Consider the following 14,804-nt stretch of genomic DNA (forward strand, 5'->3'; position numbering starts at 1 on the left):
CGTTACCAGGGAGATTGACACTGCTGCAATTGATGCAGCCAGTGTTGATTTAGCAGGTCTAGTGAAGACCCGCTAAATTGATGGCAGAGCACTCTCCGGTCAACTCCAGTATTCTAGCTCCCGGAGAAAAGTAAGGTAAGTCGACCGGAGAGCGTCTCCTGTTGACACAGCGCAATGAAGACACAGCAGTATGTCTACCTAAGCTACGTAGACTGCAGCTACGTTATTTATGTAGGTGGAATAGTGTAACATAGGTCGACTTACCCCGGTAGTGAAGACAAGCCCTTAGTGAAAACATGGTGCATTTTATACTAGGGTTGACAAAAATAATATTCTATATAATATAGATATATAAGAAAGGAATGTGCTTTCTGCTGACTTCATGAACAGATGTTCGCTCACTTGTTCTCAGCCAGAAAATGATATTAGTGATAAGATTTCCTGGGGGGGAACTTCCTTAGCATTTGAGTAAAGCAACACACAGCTCAAAATGTCCTCCGAGTCAATTGGATGAGGATCGATTTTTGCCTGCCACAAAGGAAAAGTAGATTCTTCACTGGCAACACCTGAAAGGAAATGTGAGTGTTGACTACAGCATTTAATACTGAAGCAAAGAGCAGTGGAGAACCTAGAGACAGGTTTTATAGTAAGAAGAGAGAGCTGGATGACACCAGGAGGTATAGAGTGCAGAACGCCTGGATATGAGAGGTGATTTTTAGACGTGATGGACAGTCTTCTTACTTAATCTATCTGTATGTTGAAAGAAATTCTAGAGAGAAGACAGTCTGCAAAATAAAATATTTCTTTGGAACCTGATAGATAAAGCACAGAAGCCTGGTTAATATAACACAGCTAGTGAAGTGGAGGAAATCAATATCAAATATATTCAAGAATATGTTACACTCTCTGTTATTCTGACTTCATTAAGCATACCACTAATGAAGGGCTACAGTATAATCAGTATCTGGAACAGGATTTTAATTCTGCCTCTTCAACACTGATTAAATAATCCTTTGATGACAAAGAGATCATGTGGCATGAGAACAGGATGGACTTTCACTTATGCAGCCCAGTCCACCTGAGATCCTAAAGCCATTGTGCCAGAAGCTCAGCTGGTGTAAACTGAAGTCAGTAGAGCTATGCTGATTTACAAATGAGCATCTGGCCTAATGGGTTTAGTGCTTTTTAAATCAATCCTCAGAAATCTGCTCAAATGGGGATGGATCATCCATTGCAAAACACTGGTGGAAAACTCAGAGAATCTCGCCTTACAGTTGCTTTCCTTATGCTTGGGAACATGGGACAATCTGGCATCAAGCTTTGCTGTTTTCTGCAGGTCTGCTTTTCGAAAGGCAGCCTTCCCTGTGTTAGTGACAGGGCCGGCTCCAGGCACCAGCCAAGCAAGCTCGTGCTTGGGGTGGCAGATTGTACGAGGAGGCATTCCACGGCCGTGTGTTTTGTTCCGCTCCGGCCGCCTGGCGGAGGAGGGGAGTGCCCTGCAGCAAGCCCGGCAGGGCAGCCCGCGTCCTTCCCTCCCAGCCAACCTGAGCGGCGCGGAGCCCTCCCGGCAGGCGGCGCGGCAGTTGGGGGGCTGCGTGGCAGCGCCCCGCTGAAGCCCTGGCCGCCCCCCTTCTCTCTCTCTCTGCCCCCCGCTCCCTCCCCCTCCCCCCCGCTAGCCGGGGCACATCTGCAGTGCAGGGGGTCCCCCTGCACCCTGGCTCCGACTGTGCCGCAGGTTTTTTTTTTTTTTTTTTTCTTTGCCGTTTTGCTTGGGGCGGCAAAAAAGCCAGAGCCGGCCCTGGTTAGTGATGTGCAACTGCTCTGTCAAAGGAGAAGTGTTATTACAAAGAAGACTAAATCTCTCTATAGTGCCTCAAGTATAACTTAAAAGAAATATTTAACAGTCATTAAAAAAGATGCTGGATTGACAGCTGGATTATCTACACAAGGAACCTAATTCTCTACTGCCCTGCACCTTATGCACTCATTAACAGCTGTACTAAATGATTGTAAATGCTTCACAGGGGTTCTCAAACTTCATTGCACCGTGACCCCCTTCTGATAACAAAAATTACTACATGACCCCAGGAGGGAGGACTGAAGCCTGAGCCCACCAGAGACCTGCCACCCTGGGTGGGGGGAGGAGGGGAGAGGCGGCAAAGCTGAAGCCTAAAGTCTTCAACTCTGGGCAGGGGGCCTGTAACCTGAGCCCCGCCACCCAGTCCTGAAGCCCTCAGACTTCGGCTTCGACCCCAGGTGGTGGGGCTCTGGCTTTGGCCCCAGGTGGTCGGGCTTGGGCTTGGGCTTCAGCCCTGGGCCCCAGCAAGTCTAATGCACGACCCACTTTGGGGTTCTGACCCGCAGTTTAAGAACTGCTGTGCTACTAAATCAGAATGGTGGCATTTTTACACTCAGTTTGCATTAGGATTGCACAGATTTATATGTCTAGGTACAGAGCAGTGGAGAATCAGGTCCTAGGCCAGAGAGATGGCAGTTTGAGTGTGAATGCATATTTGCGTGTGTGAGAGAGAGGAGGGACTTCCAAGGTAAGCTGCTTTGTTGTTCTTTTCTTAAAAAGAGAATATACAACAGCTGTGAAAATCTCTAGTGTTTTATGCTACAATTCATTCCCCACTGCCCCATCACGAGACCTGGCGCCCAGCTATAACTGGGAATCCGGCTCCTGTTGTCCAGGTTAGTTAGATACAGACTGCCACTATCATACTGCCCCGCAGCAGCAACTCTGGCATGATTCATGACTTTCTCAAACACCTTATCTGAATATCCAGCTGTTTGAAAAAGTGATCTTAAAAATTCCACTTGCCTGTCCAGAAAAAAAAATTTATTTGCCCCAGGAGACCAGGCAAGTGGAAAACTGTAAGACTTGTTGAAAAAAAGCTGCAAATGTTTATTGCAGGCTGTAGTGTTCGTTATCCTGAATAGTCCAATTGAAGTGAATGGGATTTCTTATGGTAATAAGCTCAGCAATTAGCTGTGTTTGCAGACTAGGACCATATAAGATTTCCTGCCATATGAAGGGCAGAGCTATTTGGCAAGCCTGCACACTTCCTTAAATAAAAACAATATTGAATAGTGTTGCAGCCATGTGTTGTTGTAATCCATCAGATAAGTGAAATAAATCTGGAAGGGCATATGATAAAATGAATAAGAGAAATAATGTTTAAACAAATGAGTCCTGTGGTATCAATTGAATAAAGAAGCAACAAAAGTGATTAATAGCTTGTTATAATGAAGTCACTGGCATTTAATAAGCTATTGACTTTTTTCACCATCTTACTGAAAATGTTTTATAATGTAAAATAATACACACATAATGCAATATTGATTAAGGATGAATTTATAAATTTGGATTCTAGATTCTGTGTCTAGGGACCAGAAAGTTGTTTCTTCAAGAGTACTGATTGTTCTGTAGCCATCCAAAGAGATTCAAGGTGTGGTTTTTGTTAGACAAATGGTTTATTTAGAATGACCCTAAAAGTCAAAGGGCCAAATCCTAATTACTTTTCACATGGGATTAGGCCCATTGACTTCAGTAGGACTACTCTAATGAGAAAGGCAAGAAGGATTCAATCCAAAGGAAAAATAACAACTAGCTGGGACTGTAAGTGAGAGAAGTCTACAGCTGGGCTGATTCAGCAGCTAGCTGTGTGTGTGTGTGTGTCCCTTCTGCACTGCCAGAGCAGGGCAAAGAATCTGGCCCATTGTACTGATTCATAACATCCTGCCACAATAAAAGATCAGATTCAGTTCCAGTGACTGTATCGTTTATTGCTGCATTCACTTGTTTGACTTTAGCTGAATACTATTGCCAAGTATTTGTTAAACACTAAAACAAGTCATTTGGTTCACTCCCAGTAATACGTATTTGTTTTAGAGAAGAACTTGCAGGACTTTAATGGTTGTAAAGGGTTTTGAGATGCTCAGGTGAAAGGCACTGAATAAATCCAAAGTATTAGGATATAAACAATAGTAAGTCTGAATGGACTCCTCCTCACCTTTGACTTGTAAACAAAGTATCAGATAAGTGCACCATAATATATATTTTCAGTAGACTGTCTACCTAGCTACCTACAGTGTGTGCTACGTGTATGCAGTAAATAAATATACATACACAGTACCACAGTTTCTGTAAACATACACTTCTGCAAACATTGATACGTATACGAACATAATACAGATATTCTTAATAATAAAAATGTCTATCTTACAAAATTCTAAAAAATAATAATTAAAATAGAGATTTGTAAGGTCTAATGTTGGGGTGCCTGGACACTTTTTACATAAATGGAAATAATGCATTGTGAATTAACAGAGTATTGTTGCTATTTGTTATGAGAACTCCTTATTCCCTAGAGTAACATTATAAAAAGTCAAGTAGCTTGCACTGTGCTTGGAAGCGAGGGTGAGGTGGGCTGCTGGAGGGAGCAAGTTCAAGCTATTTCATTAGCAAAGATTAAATTTAAATGCAGGTTCAATTGAACAAGTGGAACTTTATTAAAACCTGTGCCCTGCTTGGTCCATGTCGGTGAGTTGCTTTCAACCTAACTCCACCTGTTCCCTTTTCCCCTGGTGTTTCCTTTAATAACAGCCCCTCCAGGGAACTGGGCCTACTGATTCCAGTTCCACTGATCATGATACATCTTCCCTATTTTACAAACATTTTAATATAAACACTAAACAAATAATTGACACCCATACCCCACACACTGTCCTTTCAGCCAAAGGTTGCCAGCATGTAGCCAAGTTGGAGTCTTGTCTTTATCACAGACTCAGCTGGTTATCTAATCTTTGCAACAGTTTGGTTTTCTGAACAGGCAATCACATAGGGTGTGACTTATCTCGGTCTCCCTGTCTCTGAGTCTCGCAAACTATTTCTATAGTTTCCTCCCTCCCTGTTCAGTTCACCTCCAGATGGTTCTCTGTTTCTCTGTTCTGTAGTGGTCTCTGTAGGCTCTCTTTGGGTGTTGTCGACTGTCTCAGAGTGCCTCCTGTTCCTTCAGATCACTTGTGTCTCTTTTGTAATCAACTCATATTAGCTTGATGCCACTGCATCCCTCACGACTCCTTTAGTACACTCCTTCTGGTGTCTCTTTAATGGCTGGATATTCACAGGAGTACCTGTCTCCAGGGCTAGTAGGTCTTTGGCTGATCTGTTGGAATCTAGTGCCTGCTTTCTCTGATTGTTGGCCATCTCCTTTTGGTGGCATCCCCATCCTTCTGGCTGCCATGGGTCTCCTTTCATTGGTAACAGGGTTCTGATCCTTTTTCCCGTCAGTGTCTACGCTAGACTGTTTTGGCACACTTGTGATGGAATATTCCTGTGTGCCAAAAATGCTAACAAGGGATCTGAACCAGAAGAACAGCCTTGTGTAACAGTCCCTTAACTATTTTCACAGTGATTCTACCTTACTATTGTTCTGTGGGTATGCTGGGGAAAAGGGGTGGTGGTCAAAGTCCCATTTGCTTGCAAATTCCTTGAATTCTTCTGAGACAAATAGGGGTCCATTGTCAGTGAACACAGTGTCCAGAATCCCATATCTTACAAAGAGGGATCCCAGTTTGCCAATCACTGACTTGTGATCTTGTGTTCTGCTACTGCAGCCAGACATGGACAAAATTTGGACAGAAACTTCATTCCTATGAAGAGCTGTACTCCTTTCAGACTGTGGTGGGGCGTCTACCCCACATTGGCAGAAGAGGGGTTAAAGCAGTCCCAGGGAGGCTGCACAATAGGCAGCCAATTAGGAAAGGGCTTGTAGAGACAGCCAACTGGGACAAGGTTTAGAGAGACGGCCAATCACAGCCAGGTTGGGGCATAAAAGAAGGGCTGCTGAACAGAGCAGCTTGAGTCACTTCCTGGAGTTTGAGGAGGGAGGCTGCCCTGAAGGAGGGGGCAGAGACAGCACCATGGTCGAAGCAGTGCTGGGACCGGTCAGGAGAGCATGAGTGAGCTCCTGGCTGACCACTGCCAGGCTGAGGCCCTAATACAAGGGTGGAGAAGGTGCTAGGGCTGTGGGGAAGTGGCCCAGGGAAACACGGTGGGGGTTGGAGGTGACGCAGCGCGTGGCTGTTGGCTAGAGGGTCCCTGGACCAGGACCCAGAGTAGCAGACGGGCCCAGGCTCTTCCCCCCCCCCTTTGGCCCCAGTTGCCACTGACACAGGTGGCTAGACCCTGGATTGCAGCCTGCCACTGAGGCAAGTGGCTAAGTTGGGGGGTGGGGGAGAAGAACTGAGTGGGGCACAGCCGGAGGGCTGTGTCTAGAAGAGGACACCGCGGTCCTGAGAGCAACACGGGTCCTGATGACAAAAGAGACGGTGGCGAGACGCCACTAGATGAAGGCGCACCAGCAAACCAGAGCTAATTCCCAGGATGGCCAGCAGGAGGTGCCACAGTGGTGAGTCAAGCCCCATCACACAGACCCACTGGGGATGGCTTGTCTGACTGCTTTGACCTTGTTGTCTGATCTGCTTTCAGTCCTCTTGCTGTGAGTACATGTCCAATGTACATCACCTCTCAGGGTTTCTCATTTTTTTTCTGGGTTTGGTTTTATGTACTTTCCCCTGTATTGCTATAGAAAATGTTGTTTTCTGTCATTGGTCTTGTTCGGCTTCTCTATTGTTACTCCCTTCACCTACAATAAGGATATCATCTGCAATTATTTTCACCCCAGGCATCCCTTCCAATACTTGGGCGAGTCTTTGGAACACCTCTGATGCTGTGCTCATGCCCATTGCCATCTGTAGTGACCAAATGGCATTGCAGAGGTGGTCGGCATGCTGGACTCTTTATCCAGGCTTATGTGCCAAAATCTGTTCCTCACATTACAGACCATAAATATTTTGTCTTTGGAAAGTTCTGGTAAGATGCCATCAATTGTGAGTAGTGGATAGTGGCATCTTTTCAATGCCCAGTTCGGTGGCTTTGGATCTGTGCCAATGTGTAATTTGTCTGATGGCTTCTTTGCTCCACCATGCTGTTTACCCATGCTATACTGTCCTCTGCAGGTGCTATGATACCACTGCTCAGCAGACTTTCAAGCTCCTTGCATAGTGGAGTACATAGTGCCATTGGAATTAGACTTTGTGGTAAGCACATGAGTTCCACAGCTTTTCTTTGAGGCATTCATCACCTTTGAAAATATTTCCATATGCTTTTAAAATTGTCTCCATTATCCATGGGACTCTCTCTGTTTTTGCTTCTTGCACTGCAGCTATGCAATTCTGATGCTGCATCCTGATCAGACCCATTGCTTATATGGCTGTAATTCCCAAAGAAGGGTCTACGCTACTTACCATCCACCACCACAAACTTCAGTTGGTACCCTCTGTTGTTTTTCAGGTTAGTTACTGTGAGGCCACATTTTCCTATGGGCTGCATTATACTCTTATTTGTACATTGTTAGAATGCCTCTGCTTTTTGTAATGGGTGTGTTTGAGACCAATTCACTCCAAAGAAAGAGATAACACTATCCAGCTGAAATTGCAGAAGGTGTTTCCCTATAACATTTTTGCATGCCCAGAGTTTGGCATTTTCCCTTTTTACTTTCCTGTTCTAGTGCCAAAACCTGATACTCTCTTTGGTTCAAGGAGAGTCAAGATGTCATCCCCTCTGTCTCATGTGCCATCTTCCTATTGTACAAATCTGCCTGAATCTTTCTGGGACCTTCCTCTGCTCTTGCACATACTGCTACAATAGATCAACTTGTCACATTCCTTATGATGCTGTCCTAGAGTGGGGCACTTCTTCTTTACCTGCTCATACTGTCTCCCACAGTAAATTTATCTCACTGAATATGGAACCCTGGCCACCTGCTCTCCTTTGCTCTTGTCTCACTGCATGTACTTCTGGGAGAGTTGTGCCTCTTAGGGCTTTCATCCTTTCTCTTGAGACTTCTGCTGCCTGCCCCATATCTAAATATTTGTTTAATGTAAGGTCATCTTCCTGGAGCAGCCGCTTCCACTAATTGTGAACCCACGTGCCACAGACTCTCCAGTCCCAAATCAGGGAGTCTGTCAAGTTTCCAAAATTGCATGTAGCAACCATTGCGAGTAAGGCAGTAACACCAGGGTCTATCCCCTCAACTTTGGATTGATCTCCATTGAAAAACTTTTGTTGAGCCGCAGTTTTGTTCTGTTTTGGGGTGCAACAGAACCTCAGGTAGGGTGACCAGATGTCCCGATTTTATAGGGACAGGCCCGATTTTTGGGTCTTTTTCTTATATAGGCTCCTATTACCCCCCACACCCTGTCCCGATTTTTCATACTTGCTGTCTGGTAACCCTAGCCTCAGGGCTCCTAGGGCTGCTGTGAGGCTTGAGGCAGTGGTGAGCTTCAGACTCCTGCAGACCTCTCTGACTTGTTCCCCAGTAAGGCAAAATCGTTTTCTTTTCTGCTGTTGTCATTCTCCTTCATGGGCAGGTCTGTGTTCAGCTCGAACTCCTCCTTCCACCAGGGTTGTGTCTGCAAAATCCAGAGCTCCTGGAAGCTTCAGATAGAGTTCTGTGGCTCATACTGCCAACTGCTGCACTTGAGAAAACTCACAGCTCCAATGCTGCCACCACGTTTCATTAGCAAAGAGTGAAGAATGCAAGTGAAGTTGGAAAAAGTGGAACTTTATTAAACCCTGTGCACTGCTCTGTCCTTGTGGCAGAGTTGCTTCCAGCCTAACTGCCTATGTTTCCTGTTCCCCTAGTGTCCCCTCAATAACAATTCCACCAGGGAACATGGGCCTATGACTTCAATTCCAATTATCATAATACAGGTCCTTCACTGAGTATTCCCAGCGGACAGGAACATTTAAACCCTGGCAGTGAGCATTGTCCACTATTTATCTTTCTATTTAAAACTTGCTTTGTGTTCATGTCATTGTTAGTCCTTCTAATGTTGCATCTGCATGTGATTTGTGCATTCAGATCTGCGCTCACTCACACCTTGCCTTTGTGCCATGCAAGTTTTCAACTGTGCATTTTAAATTGATGGTAGAATACACATAAGGATTCATATATAAAACATCCACAGCCAAATTGCTGACTGCCCAGGTTTTCATTCCCTACCAATAAGTTTTAAAAACATTACTTCAGAGTTAAAACAATAGAATAAATAGCTTTTCAACTTGCTTTCAGAGGTAGCACATGCTAGCTTCTGTCATGTTATAGATCTTTCTGCTGCATGGTATAGAACTACTACTTATTCCAGGCTCATCCATTTTATAGGGATAGACAGGGAATAGCCTGACGAGAACAAGAGCTTGTCTCAAACTGGTGAGAAAGTAACCTTTTTGATTACAGCATCATGAGCTGCTTTATGACAGCCTCATTTCAAACTGACCTGCAACACTAGTGCAATTTTCCTCATGTCACTCATGCAGGTTTAAAAAATGATTGGTTTTATGGCTTTTATTTAGAATTTGTCAAGGTTTCACATTTGTGGAAATCTGGGGGCACTAGTATAATGGTACATAATTTTGTGTTTGAAGGAATATCTATGACTAACCAGTTCGGGTCGATAAATCCTTAAGTAGCAACACATCCTTATTCCTTCTGGAGATATTTGCATATTGTTTTTATGCAACAGAATTTTTTTTTCTTATTGGAAATAGTTTCTGATCCCAGAGAATTTCTTGCATGTCGAATTGTGGGGAAAAACTTTCAAGCATCAAGAGCAGGTTAACATTCAAATTTTAAACCTATGAAACGTATTTTACATTAACAAACCTAGACCTGCAGCAATTATGCTATGTGAAGATAAAAATGTATTTGCCCCTTTTATGAAATGTAGTTTTAAAAAGGGAATATGCAGATAGATATTGGAATAAGCATCTCTGTGAGCTTCTGTTCACTGAATTTTTTTTTCAACATTTAGTTATTTTGGCCAAACTTCTCCAACTTTGGGCCCTGATCCTGCAATGAGCTCCACAGTACCTAACAGTTATGCTGGCTGTCAGCTGGTTGGGACCCTGCTACAGTATTTAATTCACAGTTGAATGCCTGGTGGTTGGTTTTCTGATTTGGCTCATGTTTTCAAGACCTAGCAGCAGGCTATTACTGGTCCAATTGTATCCTGTTTGGTACTTGGTTCAGCATGAAATGGAGGGGTAGAGTAGCTACGTTAGTTATATTTGACCTTGAAAGTAGATCTGACAGTCAATGTTGTATTAATTTAGGTATGAGTGGATCTTTGTGTATCAGGATGGATTTAGAACCAATGCAGAATGTAGCTTTCCATCATCTAGTGTGCGCCTCACAGGGAACACATTATTCTGGTGTTCCATAGAGTGAACCAGCTTCTAGTCTCTTTCTGGTGAGGTTAAAGGCATTGATTAGTCTCTATAGAGCCCTTTGTTATTTGTGTCCCAGGAGATTGCCTCTCTTCTTCCATTCTACTCTGGAAAGAGACATCAGCTAGGATGGCGGCTAGTATAACAGTCCCTACATATGCATGTCACGGGGCTGGGGAAAAGCTTTCTTATTAAATGAGCTTTGACTTCCCCTCTTTGTCTGACAGAGCCAAAATGTATTGATATACATAGCTTTCTGCAAGGCCTATCTGTTTACCATTACTTTTTCTGAGATGTTTACTTGAGGGGGCACAAGGCATTTTTGTATATGGGGGAGTCTTTTGATTTTCAATTTAACAACAATTTATCTGGTGCGCAGTATTTGTGTGCTCATAATTTATTTTATATGTGCCTAGAACAGATTGATAGATTTATAAATGAATATATAAAATATGGCTCAGGAGTTCACAAGGAATGGCTGTCGCCTGGGACAGTATCAAGGCACAGATCTGTAGGAACTTCAACTTCATACTCTGCCTCTTATCCTACTTATGGTAAATCTCTTCCTGGTAGCAGGAATACAGAGTTGATGGAAGAGATGACTAAAGGAGTTAAGTGCAGAAATTGGTCAGATGTGCTCAATAACTCATTATACTTCTCTACTGCACATACAGATATCTTTTTATTTAGATATTTTTAGTCCAGTCTGATAAATTAAACTGTGAACACTCTAGAAGAATGGGCTCAGATCTGCTGGGAACACCCACGGATCCAAGGTATTGGACGTTGGTGGTGTAGTCCAAGGCAGTTGCTTACGGCCACTGCTGATCTCTCCCCCCCCACCCCCCACCCCGAGGGTCTTATTCAACTCTCATTGTTACCAAAGACTTTAAGGGGGGTTGGATTGGGCCCTAAATCCTCATTGCTGGGCTGAAGAATGGAAAATGGCTCTTCTCAGTAAAATACAGAGCTGGTATCTCAAATGACATATGCTTCAAGATACGTGATTATCCTTTATTGGAAGTCCACACCTCTGATCAACCAGTGAAACAAGGTAAAGAGGCCTAGCTCTGTTGAAGTCAATGAAACTATTGAGTGACCCTGGCCAAAGGACCTATTGGCCCTTTGGTTATAGACAATAATACAGAGGTGCCCCTGATAAAAATGAGCCTCTGAAAGAAAAATGTGGTCATCTTTTGTAGGGCTTTGGAGCTGTGCTCTGGCTCCACTCCAGCTCCAAGCAAAGACCTGCACCTCCACTGCTCCGGAGCTGCTCCGCGCTCCAGCTCCAGGCTCCGCTCCAAAGCCTAGTCTTTTGGTATCACTGTGACAAAGATTCAGGTTAAACCCTTGTACTAACTGATGGTTAGAACCCAGGGAAGACTGTGGACTATATGCTTTGTTCTGTGTTTTTTCAAATGATTCTCTGACAAAGTTCTTTGTATTTTGTGGCTGTCTGTCTTGTGGTGCCTTTCTGCATTTTCCATAAACAAAAGGTTATAAAATGAATAGGTCTGTGCTTATAAATGTAAGTCAATGTTAACAGTCGATGGCATATTCCATCCAGAATTCTCCCAAAACATCTATCATGCACATTTTGTAAAACATCACTCCCAATTTTATTTCAACTTTCTAATTCTAATTCACAGTGACAAGAACACCCTGAAAAACATCACACAGACAGCAACTTTTCATTGAGCTGGCTGTTAGGCTTGCCCCCATGACTAACAGGAAGCACTCTGGTGTTTATAACAGCTAACAGATTTTTTTTTCCAGTGTGCCTCAGTTGAGCTAGTGCTTATTTGATCAGCAGTCTATTTTTCTGAAGTGACCTCCACAGTGAATAAGATTTATGGCAATGTGTACTTTCATTATGTACCAATGTTACTATGCAAGCTCACTGTATCTCTGTCAGAGGAAGAACAGAGAGCTTCTCAGAATAAGCTTTCAATATTATCTTTGAACATATGTTCTTGATTAAGTAAGATGAGGAAAGTCTTAGTTTTCCTCCCATTTGGAGGTTAAAGTGGAGGGCTTGTCTAAAAACAGATTGTGGTAAATGGTGGGTTTATTTGAACATTATCTCAACATTATTGATTTTAAAAATAAATATTAATTAATAGGTTTCTTATAATTACCTCCTCTTTAAAGCTGTTCTGAACAAATAAGCAAACAGCTCAGAAGTGATTTGGGGCTGTCTGGAAATGATGAAATAATAGGAAGGAACAGAGAAAATACCTTCCAAAATGTGACTTTATTTATGAGAAGAGCTGGACAAACAATGTGGAACACACAACGTATTTGGCAAATGCCACCATTGTTAGTGAACAGATTGGACACAAATTTGTGTCCACAATATGAAGCTGTTAAATAAATATGTTTAGCAATTCACAGGCTGAAGTTTGTTAGCAAATAAACTATATGTGGTGGGTATTTTATATTCACAATTTGACATTTGAGCCGTGTAATTGGTTGCTTAGGACACATGGTATCACTTTGTCTTCCCTGACAAACATTTCAAGATGGCTGTGTGAGTACTTCTTGTGTGAATACAGATTTATATGAGTATATGTGAGACTTTTCTTACATGAATACTTGCAGAAAAAGACTAAAAGGGGTTTGTGGATGCTGCGAAAGCCCATTTGGTTTAGAGCTCAACCTAGTATTCATGGAAAACTTTTAGCACCATTAGCTGTACATAAGTGCAAAAAAATATATAATTTTAAGAAAATGGTTTGTGCATGTATATTCTACTTTCAAATCAGCCTGCTGGCCTACCTCCAAACTAGTCAATGCCACCATCTTTAGTATCTATTCTGAGAACTTCAACAGCCCTTAGAACATTCTAGGAATTAATTATGTCACAACACCAACCGACAACAGTTGACAGCACTGTAATGGTGCTGTCCAAAGTTATCACATTTTATATATATAATTATGGAATATTTATATATTCCAAAAGTGAAGGAAAAATAGTAGGCCCTGATTTGTGTGAATGTATTTGGGGGTAAACCTTCCTGTGGATCATTAGCAAGTCAATCTCTGGGCTTAAAATAAAGATGAATTTCAAATTCAGGACAATATTTCTTTCTTTATTTAAGTCAAGTGTCCAGTTCAGTCCCTGGAGTAGGCTGGTTGAAGTCTATTCAACTTTAGTGCAGTTGCACCTGTACACCAGGGGTGAAATCCTGGCCCCAATGGGAGTTTTGCCGTATAAGTCATTGGGCCAGGATTTCATCCCAGGGCTGAACTTGGCATAGGATCTTGAACCGGATGTCTGATTCAAAAAGGAAAATATATAGTTTGCTGCTATGTGGGTTCATTCATACTGGTGGTGGGTGAGTTTTAGATGAGTTCCATAGGCATTTATGCAAAGAAACAAAAGTATGGATGTAGGGAAGTATCCCTTTCTTGCCCAATCATATATGTGAACAATTTCTTTATAAAGAAAACACACTAAGTTTTTTCCCCCTGCAATATATGACTGTGCCACACATGAATGCTCATTGCACTTTTTCAGTGTGTTCACTTTTGAGCCACAATTTATTCTTCTATGCTCCTCAAATACCAGACAATTCCCTGCTCTCTGCTCCTTGTCTCTTTATACTGGGAAGTAGGTTTGTCTCCCACTCTGTCCCAACCATCTGGATCACCCTTCTGGAATCTCTGTAACAATTTTCTAATCTTGTCTCAAGCTCTTTCTTTTCAATCTGTGATTCTTAACCCTGTCTCTAATGAAACAATCAAATTCTAATCCCTGGCCATCACAGTTTCCATGTATTTTGGTCATTCTCTCTGAAATTTAGCTTTTTCACCCCCTTTCCCTCTCTCTACCACATCTACAAATGCTTTCAGTGTGGTATCACCTCCGTAGTTTACATGTATTTACTTGGATGAATAACACCACTGTATTGTATATTGTTATATTATCTGCTGTGTTCACATTTATAAAATTATTCACACAAACAGACTATCTTTAAAAGATGAAAAAATGACTTCTACATGAGGCAAGCATAACACAGCTTCTTATAGTCCTTACAAAAACATCACTATAGTGCAAAGTGTTGTAATGGGATTTTATAAGTGGTATTATTTGGGCCATTACTGTAGAATATAGTAGTATACTTTGAGAAGAATGGCTCAGCCAGAGGGAGCCTCACAATTAGCTCATCAGATAGAATTGCTGTCTATGTGAACCATGGACCTGGTTCAATTCTCTACTGCAGTAATGTGCAGCACACACATTTAGTGAGTTTAGCTATTGGATGGGGGACTCCTTTAATTATGCCCATGAATGTCTGGAGGACAAAAAATCCAGATACATATATAAAGTTGACTGTAATGCATATAAGTAAAATAGGTACATTTTTGCAGTGCCTGTTCTAGATAAAGGAAAGGGACAGTGCTCTGTGCCCCTGATTCCAAAACAGGCAGAGAGGATTGAGGAGAAGATGGGGCAGCCTCTTGAGCTTAACTGGGATGGGCTGGCTCCACATCAGCCCAGCAC

Source organism: Terrapene carolina, unplaced genomic scaffold, assembly GCF_002925995.2.
Source record: "Terrapene carolina triunguis isolate 2854851 unplaced genomic scaffold, T_m_triunguis-2.0 Scaffold66, whole genome shotgun sequence".
Lineage (NCBI taxonomy): Eukaryota > Metazoa > Chordata > Testudines > Emydidae > Terrapene > Terrapene triunguis.